General features: G+C 33.1%; 1 protein-coding gene across 5 annotated transcripts in view; it reads left to right on the forward strand.

Moving 5' to 3' along the window:
- Positions 1-6,942: 6,942 nt before the first annotated feature.
- LOC110445408 (cytochrome P450 3A28-like) overlaps positions 6,943-27,655 on the forward strand; it is a 127,064-nt gene continuing 106,351 nt past the window's right edge. For 2 of the 5 annotated variants that reach the window (XM_021490005.1, XM_021490008.1), the window contains exons 1-2: positions 6,943-7,051; positions 25,923-26,012. The gene's annotated coding sequence lies outside the window, so the exon portion shown is untranslated. Of the gene's footprint in view, positions 7,052-25,481; positions 25,540-25,797; positions 26,017-27,655 lie in introns of those variants that run through there. The other 3 variants (XM_021490007.1, XM_021490009.1, XM_021490006.1) reach the window with 3 other exon arrangements.

Consider the following 27,655-nt stretch of genomic DNA (forward strand, 5'->3'; position numbering starts at 1 on the left):
AAATAGTCCACCCAGCTGATCTGCTCGTAATAGGTTATTACCTAAAAACGTCAAAAACTAGAATTTGTGGAAAAAACCCAGGATAAGTCGGTGAAATATGTCAATAACATTAACACTCGTGTACGAATGTATGCTTATATTTGACATCTTTAATGTGCATAGTTTTTCTCCTGGAAATTATAGAGCGCAAGCTTGAACAAACTTAATAGTAAAGGATAATGTGTAGCACCTTTATTGCCTCTTTAGGAGAAATATTAAGGTGTCGTGTATTGAAAATCGTTTACTGAAACATTCTTTTCTGTCTTTGATTAAGAGAAGGTAGCCTGGGAATGATAACAAAAGTTTAGTGCCAAAATGAAATGAAATGAAGCTCACAGAAGGAAATATTTTGCACAAAGAGTGATTATGGGTTGAAATGGAAACACATTTGATGATTTGTGTAAAGAATTTCTGTTACAAGAAGAAATATAGATAGTGATAAACAAACTTTAATTTAATAACACGAAATAATTGAAAGTGTATAAGTTTGTAAAGCATCAAGCATTTTAAAAACGGTTTATTACGGTGGAAAGCGTTAACAGAGAAAATCACTTTTGATTTAGAAATTCTAAAAATACCTTCTGTAAACAATTTTCCTGTAGCATTTTGAATCGCTCAATTTGAATTGTTTGTTATACTGTTTATAAATAATCGAAAATCACTAGTTCTATCACAAAAAGTGAAATTTACTATTGAACCGTGATTCCACTAATTACTGTCATTCCGCGGCTTATATTGTACCGAGCCCTGCACAAGTTGCTGTTGCTAATTACATTGTAGTAGGGATAACCGTAATGGTATCTGTTCTGTATCGTGAACTTACAAGATCGTGACTGCTTGGTAAGATAAGGTTGGGATCGTGACTTCAGTTGTTAAAACTGTATTGACCGAGTTCCGAATTTCAGTTATATTTTTGTACTTTAATTGGAGCCTATTTCTCCATGAGATGTAGATTAATTAATATCTATAACATCCTTCTTATATAACAGAAAAATCCTTGATAATGGTAATAATATTTAACATTCATTTTGTCAAAGACCGTGATAACATGAATGCAAAATAAAAGGTACATGAAATGAAAAATGATTTGTTTTAAGAAATAAGGAATTTGAGAAAATAAATGTATTGTGAGTTTCAGCTGTGACAGCTCATCCTCAGACAACCCACGAATGATGTGTTTATGTCCGAGTAATTAAATATATTCAACAAAAAATAAACTGTCAAATTATCAATTCAAGATTTTACTGTTGTCTGTTAAGAGTTTTAATCCTATACTACACAGCCGTGATTATATGAAGAAGATTGACCAGGAAATCATATCGACAAGAAAGAGTAGGAAAGTTATTAAATATAAGATGGAGATCAAAAGTATAAAAAGGTAGCATTATATAAACTCTGGTTTCTCCGAAACAACCACCGAATGTAAGGACAATGGACAATTCTTAAAACTAGAAATATTCATCACAAGTTTTGTATTAAATTGTGGTATTTTGTTTGTTTGGGGTTTAATGTCGTTGATACAGCAAACATCAGATGAAGACAGGTACATGTACCTAGGAGACAAAAGAGGTAGGTAAGTGATAACAGATATTTTTAGAGATCAAAGTATTGAAATAGAAGCATTAGATAAAGTTAAGTTTCTTCAACGTCACCATAACCATGGTCAAAGATAAAACAATAGATTGGTCGATAAATGTCATTACATTTCTTAATAATAAGAACAACCCAGTTCGTAGGTCGCCTCAAATCGGTTCACAAATTATTACCCGTGGTTATAGGGCCTTTACAACCAGCCAATATCTTTCCCAACTCTCTGGGGAGTTGCCATTTCGGCGCTCACAGCTAGCATTCAACAACTCTAGCGCTGCCCAACCATGTACTCATTTACAGCTGAGTAGACTGCAACAAGCGGAGTAAAGTATCTTGCTCAAAGATACAACACACTGCCATAACATGACTCGAACCCGCAACCCTTCTGTCACAAGCCCGGCTTCCTACCACCAGACTATCATGCCTCCTTAAAAGATGTAAATAAACATCCCACATTACGTGAAAAGTTCTAATATTTTGCTTGTTCGGGGTTTAATGTTAAATGATGACTAGGGAGACACCGCTAGAACGAAAGAGTAAAAGGATGAGAAAAATCGATACATAGATTTAAAGTGTTGCTATGGGGATAGCAGATAAATATTGCTTTACTCAATGCCCCCAAAGCAGCAGACGACGAAGACGATTCTGCAGGGGCTCCCTCATTGGTCGCCTCGTACGATAACGTGCAGTAGGACACAGCAGGCCTATTCTTCCCCACAACCTACAGGGACATTATATATTTGTATGTAATATAGAATTATTCTGCATGGAGACTCAACATTTGTAATCTCTTACAATGATACATTATTGTATATATATATATGTGTGTCTGCATACCGTGAAATACAACAGGTCTATTATTTTATCTACATGTAACCACGTGGGGATTTTTCCCAAGATTTATTAATATGATATCTTATGTGCACCTTATGTCTCAAACAACGAGTCCCTTGTGTATTCCCTTGAGAAAACATGTTATTGTATGTTTAAAAAGAAAATGCGTATATATTCATCAGTGTCAACACATAAGGACAAAGGAAACACAATTGGCAAAGGGCCAGCAACTCAAAGTAGCACTAAGAATGTATATCTCATCATCAATGACTTCAAAGTAACAACGAAAAACAGAAGAAACAAACGAAAAGAGGTCACGACAAACCAACACCGAAATAAGTTATTATCATATTGAACGATCTTACGACGTGACCTATACTAGTGTCTCCTTTTAATCGGGAATTGTCTTCGTGTCCTCATTTTTGGCATACCGTGTGACACTTAATTACGTCATAACATGAGTTGTTCAAGCAATATCAATCGTATCGTGAAAAGGTTGGGGTCACCTGCCCGACCACGTGGTTTTTCTCCGGGTACTCCGGTTTCATCCCACACTAAGACCCCCTCACGCGCTAACATCCAGGCCAACATGAGTGATTAATATAAGTTGAAATAAATGGTTTCATAATTGTTGTAAAATAAATAAAGTTTATATAAAGCAATGTCAAACTGTATTGATTCTTATTACATTCCATGATCTTATAATCGAATAATTCCAATATTCACCCCACCACTACCTTTGTATTTTCACGTGTTCCAATAATTGCCCGAGCTAAAACAATTCAGGTTTACCATCTTCGGCATACTGTGTGACACTGTATGATGTAATACTCTTTTCTCACGCGACGGCCATCTTGAATCTAAAACGAGGCTGAGGGAGCAGAAAAATGACCACCGTCACCAGAATGGATCCTTCTGGCAGCTCCTGGTCAAAGAATATCAAAAGTGTCCCGTTGATGACGCATTCTCAGTAGAAGGTTGGGCTAATTTGTCGGCGAAGATTCCAAGGGCACAGCAGAAGAAAGGTTACAGCATTTTTGCTAAGAGTTACGTGTATGGGTTGTTCAAACACACGATCCCCTTACTTGTTGATGCTTGGTTGTTATCATGAATTCACCACTACCTTCGAATTCGTTTTTTCATGTGTGCCAATAATTACCCGGGCTATAATTAGAACTAATTCGGTATATCGCATGTAACCAACCCGGTATGTCTATGAACAACCAATGCTACGACCGTCTGTGGTGGTAATTGTAGATCAAACATGATATGTCATTTCTGATTTAAAAAAAATATAAAATTATACCATTAATGTTAATCATGACTTGTCACAAATACCTCGGTAATTCACAAGTACATTGTTATAATTTCATTGCAGCTTAATGAAATAGCCAATCAATAAATGACGAAGATAATTCTATATATTCGATGCAATTCTGCGATTTTAAACTTCATTTATTTCATCACAAACGCACGCTTGAATCCGACCGTCGAAGATTTAATTGGCATGAAAGCGTTTCATCGACGCTGGACTACGTCACAAATTTTTCAAAGATCTCGAAACATACACCGAAAAAGTAGACAACACACAAAAACAACGATATCTTGTTCTGAAATGATTCTTTTTATAAATATTAATATTAAGTAAGGATAATCAAACTTACAAATTAATACCATAAAATCAAAATAGGATGTTTACAGGTAAGTAATTAAAAATATGTTTTCTTCAAGAAATACAAGTTGTCTGACTAAAATATCAGAAGTATGACTGTCAAATGTCCCGGCTAAAACGAGAAACACGTGTGAAGGGTTGGAGAAAACATGGTCTTATTGCATGGTTCTTAAGATCACCTCGTCTTGTGATAAGCATGAAACAGACAATATTTGTATTTGCTCTGCATTGCCACTATATAATCTTATCAAACAAAATAGAAAGATATCATATCATAATTCTCACATGATTCCCATTGGTGTAGTGATATGCAGATGTTCGTGAAGTCGTGACTAAATGACGTCGTTTTGACCGACGTCACTATATTAAGTGTAGTTATGTTGTATGAAACCGTGGAATATACTGATTAAATTGATGAAATAAAATTGATGATTTTGTGTTTATTTTTACGAACTATTTTGTATGCCGGGAACGGTCGCGTTTACTCGTGACGTCACAAGAACAGGTCCCATTGACAGACAGCGCGAAATTTGACATTGAAATGCGATAAAAGGTTGGGAAAATATGAAAAACTTAAATTAAAAACGAAAATATAAGTATTCAACTGTCTTTTTGGAAAGTTATTGTCCCATAATTATCACAGGATTACAGACAAATTAAGCATAAGGCGCTAACGCGCGTTAGTCAATTTGTCTGCAATCCTGTGATAATTATAGGACAATAACTTTCCGAAGTATGCAGTTTAATTCTTCAATGTATACGTTTGATAAATAATTAAAAAACTGTGTATTTTTGTTAGCATATTTATAGAGTTTTTTTTTAAAGACATTGTGGGTTATTTCATTGTTAGCTATAAGGCATTTTAAGTCATCAAACGGGATAACCAAGACAGCTAAATCATGATACAGGCTCATGCAGATACATATGTATATGTATATATATTGGTATATTTTAATACATAGATTTACTTCACAATGTGTTATTTTATTTCATAATGTATTACGTTATAATATAATTCCTACTTTATATCATTTTGTATAATGTATATGATGCATAAGGTCACAAAGTACACATTACACGTGTATACTATAATATATCATATAAATGTATTACATACTGTACAATGCATTACTTTATTGATACATTGCAATGTTTATAAGCCAACGGCATTATCATATCATTCCATTTAAACATAATTATATCGTTGCAGGTGTCAGATGTGCAATGTGAATAAAAAGGCCCCTTAGTACCCTGTAGAAAGCAGCTGCCATTAACTTATGAACCAGACTGATTCCGTTTTCTTGATGTCTTTGAGGAGGGAAATATACATTTAACATTATGTATATTACAAATACAGCAGCACATGGTTTTGTTTTCATTGTTCCTTTTCCATTTTTATAAATTAATTCATAAAATATAACAGATTAACCTTCACCTTAAAAATGTATAACAATAATAATGAAATATATAATAACTTCATTTCATTTAACACATTGTAATTAAATAATATTTTACTGTTATTAAATATGCATCTCCACGTTTATTATACAGCGGTGTTTTTTGTGTGGGATGTTGAGTAAATTTACATAAAAACATGGATTTTCACTTGTTCACATATCGATAGAAAATAAACAACAAGTTCGTTAATGGTTTCAACCAAATGATCTTGTTTATGACAATGATAATTTATTATGTTCTTTTTACAACATTATGAAATTTAAGCTAATTTATGGTATTATACAACTACATATAGAAGTTATATTCGATTTTGGTTTGCTTGTGTTTTACGTCCTATTAACATCTATGGTAATTTAAGGACGTGTCAGGTTTTGGTGGTGGAGGAAAGCCGGAGATCCCGGAGAAAAACCACCGACCTACGGCCAGTACCTAGCGACTGCCCCACGTAGGCCTCGAACCCACGACCCAGTGGTGGAGGACTAGTGGAAGCAGAATTGCAGACGCCTTAACCATTTGGCCACCGTTATACTCGAATGAGTACCAGCATCTTAGTATATATAATACATTATAGAATATAATAATAAGTACCAAATATCTACCTCTAAGCCTTTCTGTCTTCTAGGGCTTCTTCAAGCGGATTTCTATATTTTCCCTTCGAAAGAACTTGTTTTCTAATATATTTTTTATATCATGATATAATTTATGTAGTACGGTTTTTTATTTTGTATTATTGTCAACTGTATGCAAAATAGTATATTTCTCATACTATGATATAGTTTATGTATTATTATATATTTCCTATATTATGGTATAGTTTATGTTTTATGATATATTTCTCATATTATGGTATAGTTTATGTATTATTATATATTTATCATATTATGGTATAGTTTATGTATTATTATATATTTCTCATATTATGCTATAGATTATGTATTATTATATATTTCTTATAGTATGGAAGATTATGGTATATTTGTCAATTCATCAAATTATATTAGCTTCGGTGACTGGTTTTTATCCAAAATACGTAATGAAGTATTCCTCTATTTTGCATGCTTTTCTAATGAATTATGTTATTTTTACGTTGTTTTTGGTATAAGTGAATTAACCTTAAATACTAAATTATCTCAAGGTTGTATCTTCAAACCCCGACGGCTGAAAATAATGCATGACCATTAGCATATATAAAGACAGTACAAAGCTTTATCAGAAGTACGCCTGGTGTATATAGCAAGGTACATTGTAGGTAGTATTATTTGTGTATGCAAATTGACAAGATTTATGCAAATGTGTAATATAATCAGGCGACATTAGAAATGAAAGGTATATTTTGTCTGTCACGATGGCATGACTGTCGTGGCGGGAACAGGTGACTGCTCTTACACAGCCCTAAATGTTTCACCTGTGAGTTTCGTACCTGGGATATACCATCGCTTACTTAAACAAGAGACACAGGTAAGTATCGGGAAACAATATTTGAATAAGCGAGAAGAATTAATACAAGCTCACTTTCATTTATTTTTGATCCAAAGTTCTTTTTGGTTGTCAGTTAAAGTAAAAGATTTAATAATTGTTTTTTAAATAAACAATTGGCGACCATTTATGTTATGTTCTAAAGGGAGGGATATAAAACACACCAAATTGTCAAACTTATGCTGAAAATGTTTTGAAAATTGATACAATCGCAAAATAACAAGTGTTAATCCTGCTTATAACTGACCCATTTCGATGACAATAGGACCCTCTTTTCTAACCGGAAACTGTTTTATTTGAAATTTTGGATAAACATCTTTACTACAGCTATTTAGTTGTATGCATCAGAACTGAGTTTTCAGTGGTTTTTCATAGCTCAAGACAAACATCATCTTAAAATCAACATTTTTCATGACAGGTATCAAACTTCATATTAAATCAAGTAATACCCTTATGCTGAAAATGTTTTGAAAATTGATACAATCGCAATATAACAAGTGTTAATCCTGCTTATAACTGACCCATTTCGATGACAATAGGACCCTCTTTTCTAACCGGATACTGTTTAATTTGAAATGTTGGATAAACATCTTTACTACAGCTATTTAGTTGTATGCATCAGAACTGAGTTTTCAGTGGTTTTTCATAGCTCAAGACAAACATCATCTTAAAATCAACATTTTTCATGACAGGTATCATTATCTTCTTATTATGTGTACAAATATGTCTATGAAAACAAATACTTTTCTATATATAATCTGGTTATTGAAATATCTAATATAGATATGGTTTCATGTCTCTCAAAGTGACAAACGTATACATATATTTTCATAAGGTTAAGTTATAATTGTGAATATCAACAAAAAGAAATATATACACATATACTGTTGCTAAAATAAACTTGTAAGCTATAAAAGGCGGGTAACTCATCATAATAAATGCAATTGATTGTTTCAAAGAAATATCTTTACCCTATTTTTTACCTCATAAAACCCTATACAGTAACTTAACAATGCAAAGGAATATCATATTACTGGAAAAGGACAGTGCTAATGTACTGAAAGGATCTCTCTTCATGCCTTTTGTCTTTGTAAGCGAAGATTTAAAAAATGCGCTAAAATACATAATTTTTATACAATTATTTTAAGGACAGGCACAAAGTACGTATAACTCTGGGTGTCCAACCCACACCTATCACCCTTGCACACTTGGTACAATTGCCGAAAATATATCTTGACATTAAGGCCGTCCTGAGCGTGTGTCATCAAACGTGTTATCTTTTCCCTTCCTTGTTTTTTGGTACTTCCAGGTTTTTACCTACATCTATTTACTGCCCATTAACTATGTATTATTTACCCGTTAGTTATTATCTAAAAACCAAAGGAACATAATGGCTCCAGTTTATCAAACGTTCATCAACTTAAGCAGTACTGACGTTAAGTTTGCATTTAACAGTATTGCTAGCTTAAAGGGACATTTCCTTTCCCTGAGAGTTTTTCCGTAACTCTAGCAAGGCTTTGTACTAAAACGAATTATCTTCCTTAAAGACTACTGTGCAAAAATGTATAGACATTTTAAAGTTGATTAAATTATTACTAAAAATATCATTGGAAAATACGGATTCAGGATCCCAATTCAATTCTAGAATGACATGGCAAGGTAGAGTTATATAGAAAATATAACGTACCGTATTGTACATTTACAAAGATAAACCATTAACACAATTGATCGGAAATAGAAAACAAAAAGGTTGTCAGATCATCCACTGAACACATTGTTGACCCGGGACCACGACCACACACGCCTTTGTGTCAGAGTCCATCATTGTCTATGATCTATTAGGATATACCGTCATATGTCATAGGGGTTACTTTAACCTAAGTCTCGGAGCTCTCACCAAATACGACTGACCCTATTAATAATGTAAATGCACAAACAGTGACATCGAAACGATTTTCTAAGGATACCTACACCACGATATTCATTTCACTTTTAGGCTAGTATTTACTGTGATAGTACAACCTAAAAACAAATTTAATAATAATTTAAGCCCTGTCATATTATAAAGTGTGACGTCACAAAGGAAAATGTGATTTTGTCATCAATTAATATTCTATCGTTTGGTCAGACAATAGCTTTAAAATAGAAAAATCAGGAGAACATTGCTTAATCAAACTTAGTAAGTGATCGCAAATAAACAACAATTATTTAATATTTGAATTATCACGAAGAGATTAATTTGAAATTTTACCATCATATTGTATGTATTGATTTTAAATATAATTACCTGGTTTGCTAATCTGGCTTTACGCACGTCTGCTTTAAATCATCACTTTCAAAAACTGTAATTATTTTTCAGTTTAATGAACGTTATAGTGTTTTATTACTAAAACGAGGATAATTCTGTCTGAAATTTGTACGATGAAAATATATTTTAACGGTTACAAAGAGGGACTTTCAGCATTTTGATTTTTGTTTTGGAATAGAAAGGCTAAATTACTGACACTTTACAATGAATATGAAACACATCATTCATATATATTGTTTAACATTATTGTTATACTGTCAATTTGGTAAATATTTTACGAAAACAAGTTATGGTCATAAGAATACGTTTTGACTGAAAAATAATCATTACATAAAGTAAAATTGTAAGTTACATTACGATACTTTTAAAAGAAAATCTTTAGTATTTTCTGACCAAAAATATTAGAAACAAAAATTAAGCCAAAGAAAAGATAGATACAAATTTTGAAATTGTATACAAACACATATATTTAATATACATATATATGAAAATATGTGTGTGTTCGCATATTTCTTATGATACTTAGTTGTCATAACCATGGATACTGGGCTAAGTCAGTTATTTGATTGCACACATCTGTCTAATGCTTGTTATAGCGAGAACTGATGGAAGGATAGACCATCGAGCTTAGTTCGCGTCTACCTCCCTCCTAGATTATATCTATATACTACGTAAATACCTAATTCTTTCGCTATTAAATTTAACCCAAAATCTTAATATATATTGACAGACACCTTACAGTACATCTCACCAACAGGGTATTAATTCCTAAGAATATTTAAAAAAAAAAAAGCATGCCGAAAAATAATTATTTGAAAAGTAGGCAGACTCTTTTGCTCGGTGCAGCGCACCGACAATCGAATACGTACACTGCCAAGAGAGTCGCTAAATGGGTAATCGTTAATGTGTGTGACTGTCACAAAGTGAGAGAAAAAAAATCAGAAGAGAGAAAGCAGTATATTGTATTTTTGTCTATTCAGATTCATTATAAGTTGGTTTAAAATTGTTTCTACCGATCTAATATAAATTGACAATCTTTTTATTCAACGCCGTTCATATATAGTTAACAATTTTATAATCTTTAAGATGTCAGTTTAGTTATGTGTATTTGTTAAAATTAATTTTTGTTTTCCATCTAATCATTATCTATTAATATGAATTATTCTTCCGTCAGGCTTAATTATTTAAGTCTATACATAATTGGTTTATTTATTATAGAAATGGTCAATTAATTATGCAACTTTTCCTACGTTTTCGGTTGAAACTTATTTGTATTTATTATTAATTACTGATTAGCTTTTAAGTTTTAAGTTTAAAACACAATACACTGAATAACGATATTATTTCATACTCCTGTGACTTTGTCTTCACGCTACATGTATTATCATTATAAGTTATTATTTTTAAAATTTATTCAATTATAAAATGGCTGCAACGTTAATCGTTTAACAATATTATTACTGACTCATATACTTATTTGGTCAACAAGCAATTAAAAACGTATCTTTAGTCGAACTTGAAAAAACACTCACAGCAACCTGACATTAATAAAATATTTTATTTTGATACTATGTGTACCTCTTCTATAATATCAAAACATATCCATCTTACTAAGTAAAGTGTAGCTTTGATATAGCCGTACGCTCGTCATTGTACGTGGGATAAACACCAGCCTCACACTGGCTGTATCGGGTGTAACTTATCAACATTCACCTCTGCTAAACTAAAACTCCTACAAGCCCACACGATGAACTCCTTGGGATTTCTTACCAATTTGTACAAGTAGTATCTTATATTCCTCTGTATACTTCCGTTAAGTACCATAATTTCCCACTATGTATGTCAGATACGACCTGCTATCTCTCTAAACATGCACGATATTTCACGGCTAAGATTACTTCCAGTTACAGTTTTATTAAGCAGTCCCTTATCGCATTATCCCCAATAATTTTTTAGGAAATGTCCTAAATTTCTTTATGCGTTCATACGTACTTTAATCTAATTTTAGATAAAAGGTGTATTTATGTAATACGATGGACGTTTTCAAGAGTGTTCCAATTATTCGCGGGTAAGTAACAGAGTGCATTGATCTAATTCGTTGAACTTTAAGCTGGAATGATACCACCGTTTGGTTGGCTTTAGCGATGTCTCTTCGTAGGATTTATTGTAGTACTAGTTCACAAATCACTACACAGAAGGACTATTTAAGAGATAATATTAAATATCCCATTTATGTAAATATAAAATTGAACTGGAATTATGCATAAATTTGTCAAAAGATATTTTTAGAAGATTTAAATTAAATAAGAATTACTGTTATCATAACCATCATTCGATTACGTATATACAAACTAATCAACTATATATTATAATTGTTCCGATCAATGGAAAGTAGGATTCATCTATGTACTTTACGAATGCAATATTAAGAATTCAAAACGCTAGGTAAACTTCATTACAACGAATTTTATATTGTTTCAATCATAGTTTAGAAATAGATGTTTTAAAATATCACACATGAGGTACATAATCATATTTTTATTTTATTTAATACTTATTAACACCAATATTAATTAACACCACATTCAGTGATATCGATATATATATAACATTTATAACTTTGGTATTTATTTATATTGTATTTACTTATTTTGGTAATAATTTTTATCAAATAGTTTGTTTATGGATAAAATAAAATAATATTGTTACATGATTTTATTATCTAATATATTACTTTTAATATATAACAATAATGACAACATATGTGTTATGTTTGTGATTACATTCTCATTCTAACATGTTGATGATTGATCCTAAACTGTAGCCTGCCTTAAACCATGGTAATTATATCTAGAAAATCACTTCCAAAATAAAAAAGAATACAAATCTTGATCTGGATTATACAAACAGATTTAAGGTTTATATTTCATAATTTTTAAAATGTTTATAATTGATACAGTATGGCATTATAGTGAGCTTTAACTGTTTGTTTTACTTAAAACTAACAACCACTTGCAGCGAAGTGGGATTCAAATTATATTACCGCTTCATATTCTATTCATTGATATTTAATTGTTAACGTACATTATTTTACAAAAACTATTAATATTTGAATTAAGATACAGATTATGAATATAAATTATTCGGGATAGTTCGGATTGATCTGAATCTGAACAGTTTCATTACATCGGTTAACAATGAAGGTGTACAGAACGCCCCGAGAGAATGATGAAAAATGTGTCACATGTAGACACTTAAATTGAGCATATAAGTACTGGAATATCAGTGCCCATCGGTGAGTGACCACTGTCCATATATACACGGACAGGTCAAGTCCACAGGTAAAACGATTTCCATGCATTTCAGTGTTATACCATATAATATACACAATCCAGCTAACACCTCTTCATGTGGGTGTTAGGCCATGGTTTCAAGGCGATAACGTAGAAACTGTGGTATCATTTGAACAGTAATCTTACAATCATCTCATATAGTTTCAAAAAATGAAACTTCGCCCGCAGATATCTCGTTAGAGTAGTCAACGCTACCATTGTCAGCTTTCATCTAAATGTTCAAGGACAAGGTGATATAAATATGTGGTTATCATGTAATAGACTTGTTTCAACAATGTTGAGCTAAGTTTCTAGGTCAGAGGGGGAGACAACCGGATATTAACTAAATGGTTGATCAATTAGCATTTACATGGGTGGTTATCATCTGTTGGACTTGTTTTATCAATGTTGACTAAAGTAAATTCGTCAAAGGGGAAGACAACCGGATAATCTACCAATATATGGTTTGTGTTAAGCATCGAGGGTTGTTTTAAGCTGGTGCCTCCATGTGTGTAATGTAAGAGTTAGTGCTGAAAACGGCACAGACCATTTTATAGACATTAACCCACTGATCACTTGTACTGAGTAGTGTTAATTTTCTCTTGTTAAGCTATATGGTAGGTTTACCGTATATCATGAACATATTTGTTTTATTTATACAAATCATATGAAATCGCACTTTTCGAAATCGAAATTCTTGATAATGATAATATCATTTGTTTCATAATAGTATGTAAATACCCCTTATTAGTGTAGAGTATAAACATTTCACTTGGTAGTAATTAACTGTGATAGTTTATCAATTACCTGATAGAAGTTGATTGTTGGCAGACTAACTTAGATTTACAGAGATGAAGGTTGATAAAAAATGGGCAAATTATATGGTCATTATCATGTCTTTTTTTTCTGTTAATTAATGTACCTTGTTTTTTTATTTGAACATATTTTATTGCAAATAACAGATGTTGCATACGAATTGGACACACGTTTTGCCAACTTATTGAAGTCCTCTTCGACAAAAAGTAATTGATCACAATACATATCACGCAATGTTAGAGCTACTTAAATATACATATCACATGAAAGAATTATAGGTAAGAGAGAGGACAAAGAAGAGACCGGGATATCTTTCGAATATAATAATTGGACATAGCTAACTGAAGTTGTATTGCATAGTATAATTAGTTTCATCTGGATTGTGAGCAATGTGAGAGTTCATTTTCCACGTAGACGGAGCTTGTGATACACTAATCACTTTTTACACACCTTCAGCTTGTCTTTTGTCCATTACATCCAATACCTTGTTGTTTTGTTGCCACTCTTCCTTTTCTCACTTTGAGGACATGCCATTACTTGGACTAAACAGTCATGGCGATTGTCGTTGATAAAGCAGAACAGGCTTATCCATCAGGAACATCGGGTTTTATTATCCTTGTTATAATAATAACCAGGTAAATCGGGCACCAAGCGTTGATCGCGAGCTCAAGTATCACGTTGTAGTGTGTCTAATATAAATATTCGAAGTGAAACGAAAACGAAGTTATCTAACAATACGAGTTTTATAACATACAATTTGTTCCTTACATATTTCCGTCAATTTATTTTATGAGTGGAGCATATTTAACAAAAAATGATTTGATAAACATAACAAAAAGCAATTTTGATGGATGTTTATATTATGCAGCTCTGCAAAACAGCAAAACAATTGCAATCGTGACGATGTGAAAAAAATTAATAGAGAAAATAAAAACAATAAGATTTATTTCATTATCAATGTTGGGAATTTAATTAACTCGGATTTCATTTTATGTGTGCATTACTGTACGCAAGCTGTAAAGAGGATATAGTAGAGTAGAGAACACTACATTTCTACATCCTCATTGTTCAATCATAAAGCGCTTTAGAGTGGCTAATGTAAGCTAGTTAGGGCGCTATATCAAATGTTGTATATTTAACGATGACCATATCATAATTTCATATATTCCTCTTGGTCAATATTGTTTTCTCATGTTTATTTAGTCACATTTTTACCTCGACATTTGTCCATAATTCATAAATAATTAAAATAAATCGATTTTCCAGAACCCTTGTACCAGGGGTAAAAAATATATAAAAAACATGCCACAGCCTTAACAAAGACTAAATCGCAGTTTAAATTCGTAAAAACAATACGAAAAGATAATACCGGGAACTCAGTAGGTAAGAAAACATTAAGGAATATATATATTGATCCCTGCATCAATTTGAAAGAGCAAACGAGTGCTTCAGAATTAAAATGTTCTATAAACAATATGAGGAAACTGCCAGATATATATCGTGAAATCAAGGACCGAATTGCTTATTCGGTCATTCGGTCGGTGATTTTTAGTCCCCGAGGTTTGCCGTAAACTTGACGGTCATAGTAATCTCTTTTGAGTAGTGGCATTGATCACGCTATACTTATTACAGAGAAAGTTACCAGTAGTAAACATTTTTGAAATTCTTGAAATAACAGTTTGATGTACCTCCACTTCTATATCAAGAGTAGTTTAGACTTGTTTGGGTGCCCAACTGTTTGTCCCCTAGCGTCACCGATGATTCCAGAAGGACGAAACATTGGCGTACTGTATTCAGTGCTGTATTCAGTACTGTATTCAGTGCTAAATGTTACAGTTACAACCGTGTGATGCACGTTCATCCATCAAAGACATCAGACATATATAATTGTCATTAATCTAAGATGATCGCATGTTTTAAAATATATGTGATTGTAACGACACTGATAATACACTATTTGAATCACAACAAAATAGCGTTGAGATTTATGCAAAGACATATCTATCAAAATATTTTTATATAAACTGTTGTCACAACCTTGTACTGTTGTTATTTATGCACGAATTTCAAAGAAAGTTTTTCATTTAAAAACATTTCCTTGTATTGGGTATTACAATATCGTCAAATGAAGTGTCACTATATTGCCAATCCGAAGCACTTTCGTCAGAATTTGCTTGTGTAAGACCATACGATGAGAAGCATCTGCAGTATTAAGAAATACGACAGTAAAATCTTCCTTTTTCCAAAATATTTGTCGAAATTTATAGACATTTAACAGATAATTTAAGTCACGCCAGTAACATTTGATAATCGATTATACACCATACTCACTACGAACATATTATAGTTATATTCCTTAACATTCACGTTACTACAATAAGTTAAACAAAGTGCCTTTTACTGTCGAAAATATATTGACAGACTTCCAACAGTTTTAATCGCTTAGGCGATTGACTCAATGCCTATCAGTGCTATTTGGAGCAGAATATGAAGCGTAATCTTGAATAATATAAATATTACGTCATTACCAAATCACGTGATAGGTTGCATTCATAGCCTAATAATATGTTTGCGTCATAAAATCTATATAGTAGCATTCGGTGCTTATGTAAATATAAATTCCAGGACTTTGTTGGTTGGTTGTAAAGATTTAACGTCCTATCACTATGACATGAACCGCAACAAACTATTGCCATGGCCTCAAACTCGTTTCAGATAGCCCATTAAATAAACATGAGACATTAAGTTATGTAGATGTGGGGGAAAAGATACATATAATTATTCATTCATAGTGCTTTCAGTCAGCACACATTACACTGTTCAGCGGTTTAATATTCATTACATTGAGGTCATGAATATTCTGCTGTCACCTAAATACAAATGTAAAGGAAAGAAGCTGCTATATAGGGCATTCCTCGCTTATGTTTACAACACGTCGGCATTTGTTGGCACGGATGTTTATTGTGTGTGAAAACAGATATACTGTTTGTTAGTAAAACGTAACAGCTCTGGTACATATCTAATACGATTTCTATTGATTGAATTATTCATAATAGGTGTTCTAAATTTTCTATTACTTGTGTTTAGTTAGTACTTTCGCAAAAATGGAAATATAATGAAATGTCAATTAATTATCCGGGTATCGAGGTCATACGAATCTGTATATATTTAAAAATTCGCCTATATCTACATCGTTTAAAACGGTTTTGGTTTGGCTGTTTTTTTATAATTTGTGAGGAATATAGGGGAATGTACATATCTAGAATTTATGATAGACGCATACCTAATAACGATAAATAAAATAATTAAATTGAAAACAAAAAATGATAACTTTTATTATTGGGCCATTACTTTCCATTTCGCAGTTAAGTGGCTGATGGTGAAAAAAGGGTTAATTTGCATTATTGTTGATCCCGTTCTGAACCTCAAGCTCGTGGTTTTGGTTTAGTTCATAATGGTTTTGAAGAGAGACCAACAATGCTGTCCCGTTGTTAGGTTAAGTACCTTAAGTAACTTCTCTAAATTTTGAAATGCACAAATTAAGGAATGTTACGCAACTGCCCCGCTGTTTCAAAATTAATTGAGATAATTAGGACTCCTAATTTTCTTACCCCTTGCATCACAGACGATTCCAATAAGGATGAAACAGTTTTATGATGGAGTGTAAATCATTTTGGCACTCTGTATCTATTACCTTATTTTAAAGATGCAGTTAATTGTGTTTGTGTTATGCTTATCTTTTATACTTGCAAGGATCCTTGGCGAGTCCCAACGTCACGCCTACTTTACCTTATGGCAATATGTGACAATGATGTTTGGATATGCCTGATCAAACAGGATATATGAAATGAAATAATTTCTGTAATGGGGAAAAGGGAAATGTTTTATTGTTCCATCAAACACTCTGTTATGAAAATTGCGAGTCATCAAAGTTGATCAACCGGCAGGTGTGCACAACAATAATTGGTTTACATCCAAACGTATCCAATATTAGGCTATACTGTAGGATACAAGGATATATTGTACGTTACTGAGGATGTATCTACTATACTGTGTTTGGTTCCTTAAAGGTTTAGGGTAACATCGCTGACCTGCCTTGCTCCGCTGTATGTTAGAATTGGTGTATGTGGTCCAGAGCAGAATCAGCATTTCTAAAAAATAAATTTGTCGATGTTGCATTAAAACATGGTTTCCATTGAGCCTAGTTTGTGATGGTCGTTTGCGATGTAGTAGACCAATCACAAAACAATCTACGAATCTACAGTTTTGTCAGATTGGACAGGAATACTTTATAGGAGAAAGTCGACATAATATGACTATTAGATATAAAAAAGTCACTATGGTTACCACTTGTTGCTATTACAGCTACCATCCATGGAATTACTTTCGATTTTGTTTGTATCGGGTTAAATGTCCTCACAAAACAGTTAGGGTCAAGCAAAGACCGGTAGACACACCAACAAAATAAACAGTAAAAAATATAAATACCCCAAATATCGACGATAAATTAAATTTCTTCCGTGTCACCTCAAACGAAGGCTTAGAGGATAACCCTGATTAGCTTTCGACTAGTTTATAGCTACCATAGTATGCGTAGTGGCTATTAAACAAATGTAACATAGAAATGTAAAACCAAACCATGATTTGAACTTAAGTCAATAAAACAAGTAATTAACAAAGTAGGACGTAGACCTTGAAAAGACACGATCAGAATGATGAATTTACACTGATTTAACCTTTCAGTAAAACATCATTGGACATAAATATAAAAACATTATGTATCACTTACCTGAGAAACAATGACGAAGATCAATCATAACATTGGGACCAAAACGCTATTTAGGTCTCTTCAGGGTCACTGAATGTGTAGAGGACCCGGAAATCGTTGCCACTTACGATCAGGCTCTGTCTCTGTTAGGAGCCCTTGGAGTAGCTTCTTACGATTGGACAGATTCGCCTACAGGGATACGAAGACTAAGGTTCATTTCAGCATATTAAATAGTGTGTATACCAAGAAACGTTCGCCCAGTAAAATATCAGGTAAAATTCCTATTTTCCTCAGTGTAAATTCCGTCTTCACATGTAATTACAATATAGGGTATTTTGTACTGATATATAATTTATAATCAATATAGCCTTGTTGTGGAGGGCGAAAAAGACGAAAGCTACACTGCGGCAAACATTTCCCGGTATTCAGTTAGTAATTCCAATCAAGGTATGAACCTTAAGGAAGGTAGCGGTATTAATCACCGGTTCCTTACTACGTTTTTAGCTGAAGTCTACATTTGGATATTGATAACTGCGGCATTTTTACATAAATCTTACCAATAATAATTATTTCTCAGCTATAAAAAAATGTTTTCTGCCTCAAAGATGATCTCATTAAAAAAATAAAAAAAATAAAAAGGAAATAAAAAGATTAAATGGTAGTCATACCAGACAGACGTACGTCGCCCACGTTTTTTCCTTTGCAATCCTAAAATCGTTTATTAAATAAATAAGCAAACAACCTATATGTCAAAATTGCATCATTCCCAAATATTGATATGTGACATTTTCTTCATTCTGGATTAATATTTGTCAAATGCAAACTGTTCAATATGATATATCACCAACCTTCGTCATTTATGTCGTTGTTAATCTTTTCGGTCAATTCATTTAGTAAACTCAATGGGTCATTTAAGAATGTTACTGCACTCATGTGTCACCAAACTGACCAGTAGTCATGGTATATTTACATAGCAATAAATAGGTAGACAACACGTGACCGAGAGTGCAGAAACGTTAGAAAAACAGAGAAAGGTACTGTTTATTTTTGTCTCATCCAAAAAACAACAGAATACGATAGTGTCAACAACAAACCTAACTCGAACTCAAAGTGGATAAAACTAGGGCAAAATATGAATAAAGGAAAGATTTACATGGAGACTAGTAAAAAATTACAAGTCAACAAGACCAGTTACAAAATTAGAGCAAATAAGAGTCATCATAATCGCATTTCATAACCACACAGTTGATACCAGCAAGCAAAATAATGTTCCCAAACAATAACGAAGTTTTATATTTAGCTATTATAATGAAAAATAACTAATTTAACATAGAAATCTTCCTAACCTTTTTGCATTTTGCAGTTTTGCATTTAGTTGGACTTTTTATTGAATACGTAGGTCATTGGAAGTAGAGAGGAAACCAAAAGAAAGGGAAAGATACGAGAAACCTTGGATGTACAAACCCTGAGGATATGTAATATAGTATTATACATCCAGGGTATAACCCCCATCCACACCCCTGTTAGTGTGTTTCGTATTTATGTTGGATAAAAAAAATCCTAAATATGAAACGGTCCTAAACTTACCAAAATAGAGTTTTGAAGAAATTGTACATAGTCCGTCTGTATCGATCAATGAAATATGTTTGAATAAATACACACGCTTAGTCATGATAGTGTTAATACCTGTATATAACCATGAACATAAAGTTCAAGTATATAACACTTTGCTATATTAAACTCAAGGTTATAATAAAGTTTACCTCTTTGGAACATTCGTCGTTGGAGATAAAACACAAAGGGCAAGGATAAATGACCATATGGTGATGTAAAATGTTTAAGTCGCTTGGCTCTGTGCATCGACTTTCACAGTCCCTGAATTGCTTCTACACCACTTTGTATTAAAAGGGATCATTTGAACCAGTTTGTATGGTATGGGGTGTGATGGTTGAAGTGAGGTGGGTTTGGGGTGTGGGTTCGAGTTTTTCCTTCTTAATTTGTACATCTGTTTATGTTTTTATTTGGTACGAAATTGCATTTCCTTTTTTGTCCTGGTGTGTTGATTTTACAGTTTATTTTGTCGCATTTGTCTGCAGGTTTATGCGACGATATTTTTTTTCTGTCTTTCTGTCTGTATGTAAGTCCCTCTCTCTCTCTCAATAAATATACGTGCCTCTCTCACTGGCTAGTACCTGTTTTTGTTGTACAACCGTCTGTATTTGACATACACCTGTTATAAACCCGACGTGCATTAAAGCCAACGGTACCCTTTTGATCAGTATAAATGGTTTTAAAAGTCTGATGATAGAAGCTGTAATGATCTTTTGATAGCCGACAATTGTCCTTGGAGAGTCATCGTCCCTTATATGTTGTCTACACTTGACTAAGTATCCGTATCACAGAGGCCACATCATTGGCTATAACAGTCAGTCAAACCTTAAAGGCCACATTTAATTTAATTTAATTTGTATTTTGCGATCAGTTAAGAGATATGTTTCACAAACCAATATTTGTGAACTCAGCTGTCGACCTTGCTCTCACATAAAACTGGTTACTTACCTTCACAAATATTGAATCAATTTCCGGCATGAAACTGAGAGATTATTTACAGGTTTCGTGTTAATGGGATTTCTAACCCATAGTTGACTTTATACAGCACACACCATAAACTTTATAACATAAAAAGGAAAAATTGATTCATTTATATTTCTCAAAATTATTGAAATTCAAACTTCAACATTGACCTTTTAGAATTTGTAATTATCACTTTCATTTTAATGAAGGAAAAGAGTCGGTGTTTTTTTTAAAATTTGTTTGGATACATTTAAAGAGAATTCCTGATTATATTTAAGCAAGTAAAAAATAATTGAGCACCCGTGAAGAGATATAAAACTACCTTTTACCTGTTGGTTCAAATGAGAAGCTATCCGAACTCTATTTTAATCACTGGACATATCATTCAATATCCTATTTCATTTTATTTTGATTCAAAGTCATGGTGTTTTAAACCTTTGGATACGAATCTATTCATCCTGTATTTTACTAATAAATTCAATTTAGTTTATGTTGAAATTGATAGCCAAATACTGTAAATAAATTCGTGGATGCTTACCACTGTCCAATACAGTATAAACATCCTTAGGTGCTTATGACTGTCCAACACAAACCCCTATACATTATTTACATACATGGATTTGGGTGCTAATGACTTTCCCATATATAGCCTCATACATTATATACATACATGAATTTAGGTGCTAATGACTGTCTCATACAGACCCCTAAAACATTATTTACATACATGGATTTAGGTGCTAATGACTGTCCCATACAGACCCCTAAAACATTATATACATACATGGATTTGGGTGTTAATGACTTTCCTATATATAGCCTCATACATTATATACATACATGGATTTGGGTGCTAATGAATGTCCCATATATAGCCTCATACATTATATACATCCTAGGGTAGAGACGAATATCTCAAAGGCAGTCCCGTGCATTATATAGACCTGGGTGGTGATAGGAATACCGCTTTGACACACTGATTCGTTATCAATTGAAATATGCCTAAATACCATCATACCTTCCTTCACTCTTTCAGATAAATTGATACTTACGGTAGGATAACTAGCCCACGGTAACTTGAGGAGACATGTGTCTGATACATGATATTCAATTGGTAATGGATTGGTCTACAGAGAACCCCATCTGTAATATACGTCCATTAGGTTGAAATAGTTCCTATTCATGTTTACCTGTGTTTTACATGAATTTATTCAGTATGCGTAATAGATTCGATTTGGTTTGGTTTTATATTGTTTAACGTCTTATTAACAGCTAAGGTAAGTCAAGGTCGTGCCTCAGTGTGTGTTGTGTATGTGTGCATGTGTGTATGTATGCTGGGACAGGGTATGTTGGTGTACTTCCCTCCTTGTAATAGCGCTGATCTATTGCCGACTGTATAGTGCTATCTCACTGACACACCATGACGAAGGCACCCAGCACAGCATTGCGGTTATATTATACTCAATTAGGTCGTGATTCACAATATAATATTAATTGTACTTATTCGTGTTTTCCTTTGAATTACACGATTTTATTCTGTCATGTACAGTAGAATATCACCATCAGTTTGGTTGTTCCACTATCCAGACATCATTTTATGTGAGACCTTTCACATTTTTTTCTCAAATTCAAGTAAGTTAATAATGCAGATGACTGGATTAATTAAATTTGGATGCATATTTTTTTCTTTTTTTTATATTTATTAAAATAGGTATATTTTATAAAATTATTTTAAAAAATTGGGTGCATTTAAGGCAGAAATAAGCCAATTCGACTGTTCATAAATACAAATTTATATCCGCTGGTATAAATATGACCTATTTATTTGTTCATCTAAAAGCGTAGTTGGTACTGGGCGGCAGTTCACGATGTCCCAATGAATGAAAAAATGTTGGTTTGGTGATCCATTTTGGGTACTGTTACGTTAATTCTATTATTTGTGATACTTGATGATATAAATACCGTCATATTTTTTTATTTTTTTTGAAACACCCAAACTTGAAATTACGACTGATTACCATAAGTAACTTATTACTTTATAAATACATTTGTTATATTGAGTAAACAACTGACAGCTAGCTTACAGAGAAATTCAAAATTCAATCCTACCTTTTCTTTCTGATCATTGTATTGGTATGTATGATAATGAATGAGTGTGTGTCTTTATATATATCTGTGTTTTATGTCATGTTATGTATATATATTGTAACTATATTGTATACTAATGTGAAAGTTTGAGGAAAAAATAATAATATAATATTAATATCGTATAAGGCCCCACTAGTATTTCTAATATTACCAAAATAATATGTTTGTGTAAGAAGAGGGCTTTCATAGGCTTTGCTTCCTGCCTTATTCCTCTCGTAATTAGAATATATACAATGAGATATTCTGAGATGAAATAAATAATTTATATTGAGTGTATCTGGAAATCATCAGTCTTATATTTTTTGAAATGTACCATTCTTTATTAAATCGACCAGTAATATTGACAATATGTAATCTCGTTTACCATCATCTAACCAGCGTATTATGTTACCTTGTGCTGAAATACCTACAAAAAAATCCTGACTGACGTGTCCCTGATTTGCTTCAATACTCTTATATAAAAATCCATGGTGATAAATTCGTACAGGTAATACTGAAGGATGGTGCAGGTAAATGGCCTATGATATCGATTCCAGTGTGAAACGTACTTTTATGAATATTTTCAATTTAGTTCGAAATATGCTGCATCATTTTTATTTACCATTCCAAATTTACTGTTCTATAAATATAACAACTAGGTGTTGATAACACGTGTCTAGTTTAAAAGCACGAAAACCTAATATATTGAAAATAAATCTTTAAAAATCCCGGTGTTCATAGGCCGTTGCTTTACAACGAAAGTGACAGTGTGATGGATTAGGAAACACAGGTACAGTATAAACATTGTATTGGGAGTGTTTATTTCGACAATGGAAGAAGAATGAATGGCAATGTCCCTGTCCCCGTAACCTGCGTTACAAGTTTATATGTCCTCAGTCAATACCAACCACATGTCTGCTATCATGGTTTCACTGGTGTTCGTCGAAGGTCGCTTCACGGATATACGCTGCCTTACACATTTTACATTCGATTTGTATAAACGTTATCTCCAGTAGAAAAAGGTTTAATGTGCAATATCTTTTAATTCAAAGTAATCGTTATCAGTATTTAATATCGAGATATGTCAAAACGTCTCGTCTTTAGATGACCCATGTTAAAGCGAGGGCAATAAACGCCATCAAAAACAAAATTGTCAAAGCTTACGATCCCTTCAGAAATAATTAGCGGTATATAGATTCAGTCCCGCAAACTACTACACGAAATTATAAAATATGAGTAGTATAAATATTTATGAATAAAAGACAAAATTGTATTGGGGTATCCAACCTTAGCTTCGAACACACGAAATACGGCACTAAATCGCCTAGCTTTAGGAGCAATGACCCCCTGACCAATACAACGCGTGATCATTTCCTACACTTAGAACGTTTTGATTGTTAAGAGAGGTGTAGAGAGCTTGACAGCGGTTTGACCCCGGCGTGCTGGTACGTAGTTGAGTGATGGAATTCGGGCGTTAAAATATATTTGGGGCAATTAATTTAAAAAAACAAAATCGTATCAAATCAATTGTTGCAGTATGTGTGCGAGATAAAAGGGCAGTTGCAGAGATACTTTCAGGAAGATGTTACTGTTGATTCCGCGTAGCATAAATAGTTTTTTGGCTTAAAATTTGTTGGTTATTTTTCGTTGTTTAGAATTAAGTACTTTTCTTCCTCTATGAATAAAAAACTTGTTTTTTCTTTCTCAGTGAGTTAAATAAGCGTTTAATATTACGAATAATAATTAATATTGAAACAGGCTGTGTAACATGTGATAACGTTATAAAATGTTTCCTTCTTGTAAACTGCCAATGTGTTATATATATACAATGCATAAGTTTATTAACGATATTATGGATACCACATAACTCTTATTTCTTTATTAATAAAATGTTATACAAAATTATAGAATATATCCCAAACCCTTACTAAATGCCATATTGGTCCATAATTACATTAACAGTCACGCAAAATCACCGAAAAAATATAAGAAAGATATATACATGTATATGTATTATTTAAATATACATGTATATGTATATATAATTTACTTCTTTACCCCATATATATAATTTATATGTATACATAAGGACGTGAACGTGATATATTGCTGCATTACGTTTGGATAATGTTTCATGGTCCAACAACCCCTACATTTCAAACTAAATGATTACAAGACATACCACAGCGAAATACACACAAAAAGAAAAAAGAAATATATTTGTGAAACATATATCACTGTATGTAGATTTGTATAATGTTTCAAGATTGAAAAACTTATCACACAAACTGAACAAACGTAAACCGACGTGGTAAAAATTCAAATAAGGAACATACAATGATTAACGAAGGACGGTGGCCGTGTAATATAATAAAAGTAATAGCTACGTGTGTAAAGCGAGTGTAAGGAGGTTTTGACAACATAAAGAGAGAAAGATTTATACGTCAGTACCCGTATGAAGGGAGGAGGTGGCATAAAGAGGTAACGAAGAGCCGCCTTTTACAGCTGACTGGGTCGGCACAATGGCCGATATAGCTTCGCCCAGGTATCGTCTGCATATACAACTTAATGCAGAAAAATATTCCATGAATCTTTTTAACTTTTTACGAAAACACTTTGAGTTTGGATTCAAAATAATCGTGATTAAAACCTAAATTCGAAAATAATGATATATCCAACAATATTTAAAAAATAATGTGTTTGGAGAATTGTTTGTGTCCTTTATAAAGCTGAAGGTAATTTCAATAGCAATTTCAGTCCTTTAATGCCCGGCCGCAAGGTGTCAGCACAACGTCAAGTCGACCATAAATAGATACCCACCACACTGAACAACATCTCCCCGGATGAGTCGTAATTTTCGATAAAAATAGATCTGTAATTTGTGCTTAATTGTTAAAACCTTACTAATCATTGGATGCACCCTTGTAGATGATGTGAACTAACTGGGATTTTCGATGTGATTTCGGTGACAACCATGTGATGTAACGGGACCCTACAGCCGGACCTGTCCTGTGGACTGTGAGTAAGCATGTACCTGTTTGTATATAAACACGCTTTGCTATCATATTAACGGTATAATTTATAGACCATCTTACTATAGAGAATCGAATATTTATTTTTAACAAAACACCGATAGTCGGTCGTTTTTTTTACTTTGTTAACATTTTCCTTTGCTGTTTCAAAGCAGCACCGGTATATTGATGCTACGAGAAAACAAAGCCACAACAAGGAAGCAACGATATTTTATACATATTTACGGAAATCAAAAGCTGCAACGCATTAATATAATTATATTAATATCGCCATAAACAGTATACTTGTCCATAGACACTTTAAACTGATCATCGTTTATCTTGAAAATACACGCAACATTATACGTAATGTTGAGTTATCATCAATTAAAATGTTGTTTCAATTAGTTTTCGTTAATATTTACAATATTCTATATACACGTAAAAGCTTTTTCAGAGCTATAATTTATCGCATTGGATATATAGTTATATTAGTAATTTACTGCCGAAGACCGTTTTAAATTAGCACTAATGGTAAGATAAACAAGCTTTAATTAAGCGATGGTTTATATTTTGAAAGTTATCCATTATCCCCCCAGTAATGGGTGTATACGCTAGCAAGTTCACGTATCACACAGCGACATCGGGTAACACTAATGAAATAGAGTTTAGCGTTTAATTAACACTATGATACTAGTGTTGAAGGATGTACTGAGTGGAAGCAATGGTCCATATTGTCTCTAATGCGCCGTATTTATATATGTGTTTTTCCTTCTATTTTATGTTCTTTCCAGTTGTTGTCATATTCGTATCGACATTGACCTCAACTTGACTGTCCACTTCAGGTTGTCTAAACAAGCCTAGACATTTCTTCCTGATAAAATTCTCCATAATTATTGTAGTATTTACCTTCTACTTCATCTATTCTGTACTCCCAAGTTCGTTTCTTTGTTGCTGTATATTACCACCATCGCAGATTTTACACACAACATTACTCCTGTTTAACGCTCAGCAATTTACGAGTGGGACGAATGGTTCGCCCGTTGTCAGTATGTGACCGGGTGGGGTGTCCTGCTGGGTATCTTCGGCAGTATGTTTCAGTGAGGTAGCACGATAAAGCTCTCTCACAAGGAGACAAACACGAACATATAGCAGCCTCCCAAACCACACACGCATACACTACACGCATGCATCTTGCACAAAGGGGAGGCCGTCCTTAAATGAGCATAGATGTTGATAGGACGTTAAACAATACTAAACAAAACAAAACAAAACATTATAAATGTAAGGTAAGAATACGGAATGCAGCACTTGCTTATGGGTTTAGTAGATGTCATTTTCTCCCACCCTTCACAGTTGTGTCTCTCGTTTTAGGCGGGAAAGATTAGCTTGGCACCCCCATAGGGGGAGATAGCCTCGTGCCGATTAGCACGTGTTCAATTGTGACGTCATAATATCAAAAGTGAATGACGATATTCAAACCCTAAATGTGTTTTTGTTGACAAACATGGTAGACTACTGTCGATAAAGTTGTGACTGAAAGAAAAGGATGTGGAAAAATAATCACCCCCTACCTTGAGGACGTGACAGAGAAATCTCCAATCCTCGGGGTGATTTGTTTGGATTCCTAACCCTCTGCAGAGCCTCGGT

This window comes from Mizuhopecten yessoensis, unplaced genomic scaffold (genome assembly GCF_002113885.1).
Source record: "Mizuhopecten yessoensis strain PY_sf001 unplaced genomic scaffold, ASM211388v2 scaffold2275, whole genome shotgun sequence".
Classification (NCBI taxonomy): Eukaryota; Metazoa; Mollusca; class Bivalvia; order Pectinida; family Pectinidae; genus Mizuhopecten; species Mizuhopecten yessoensis.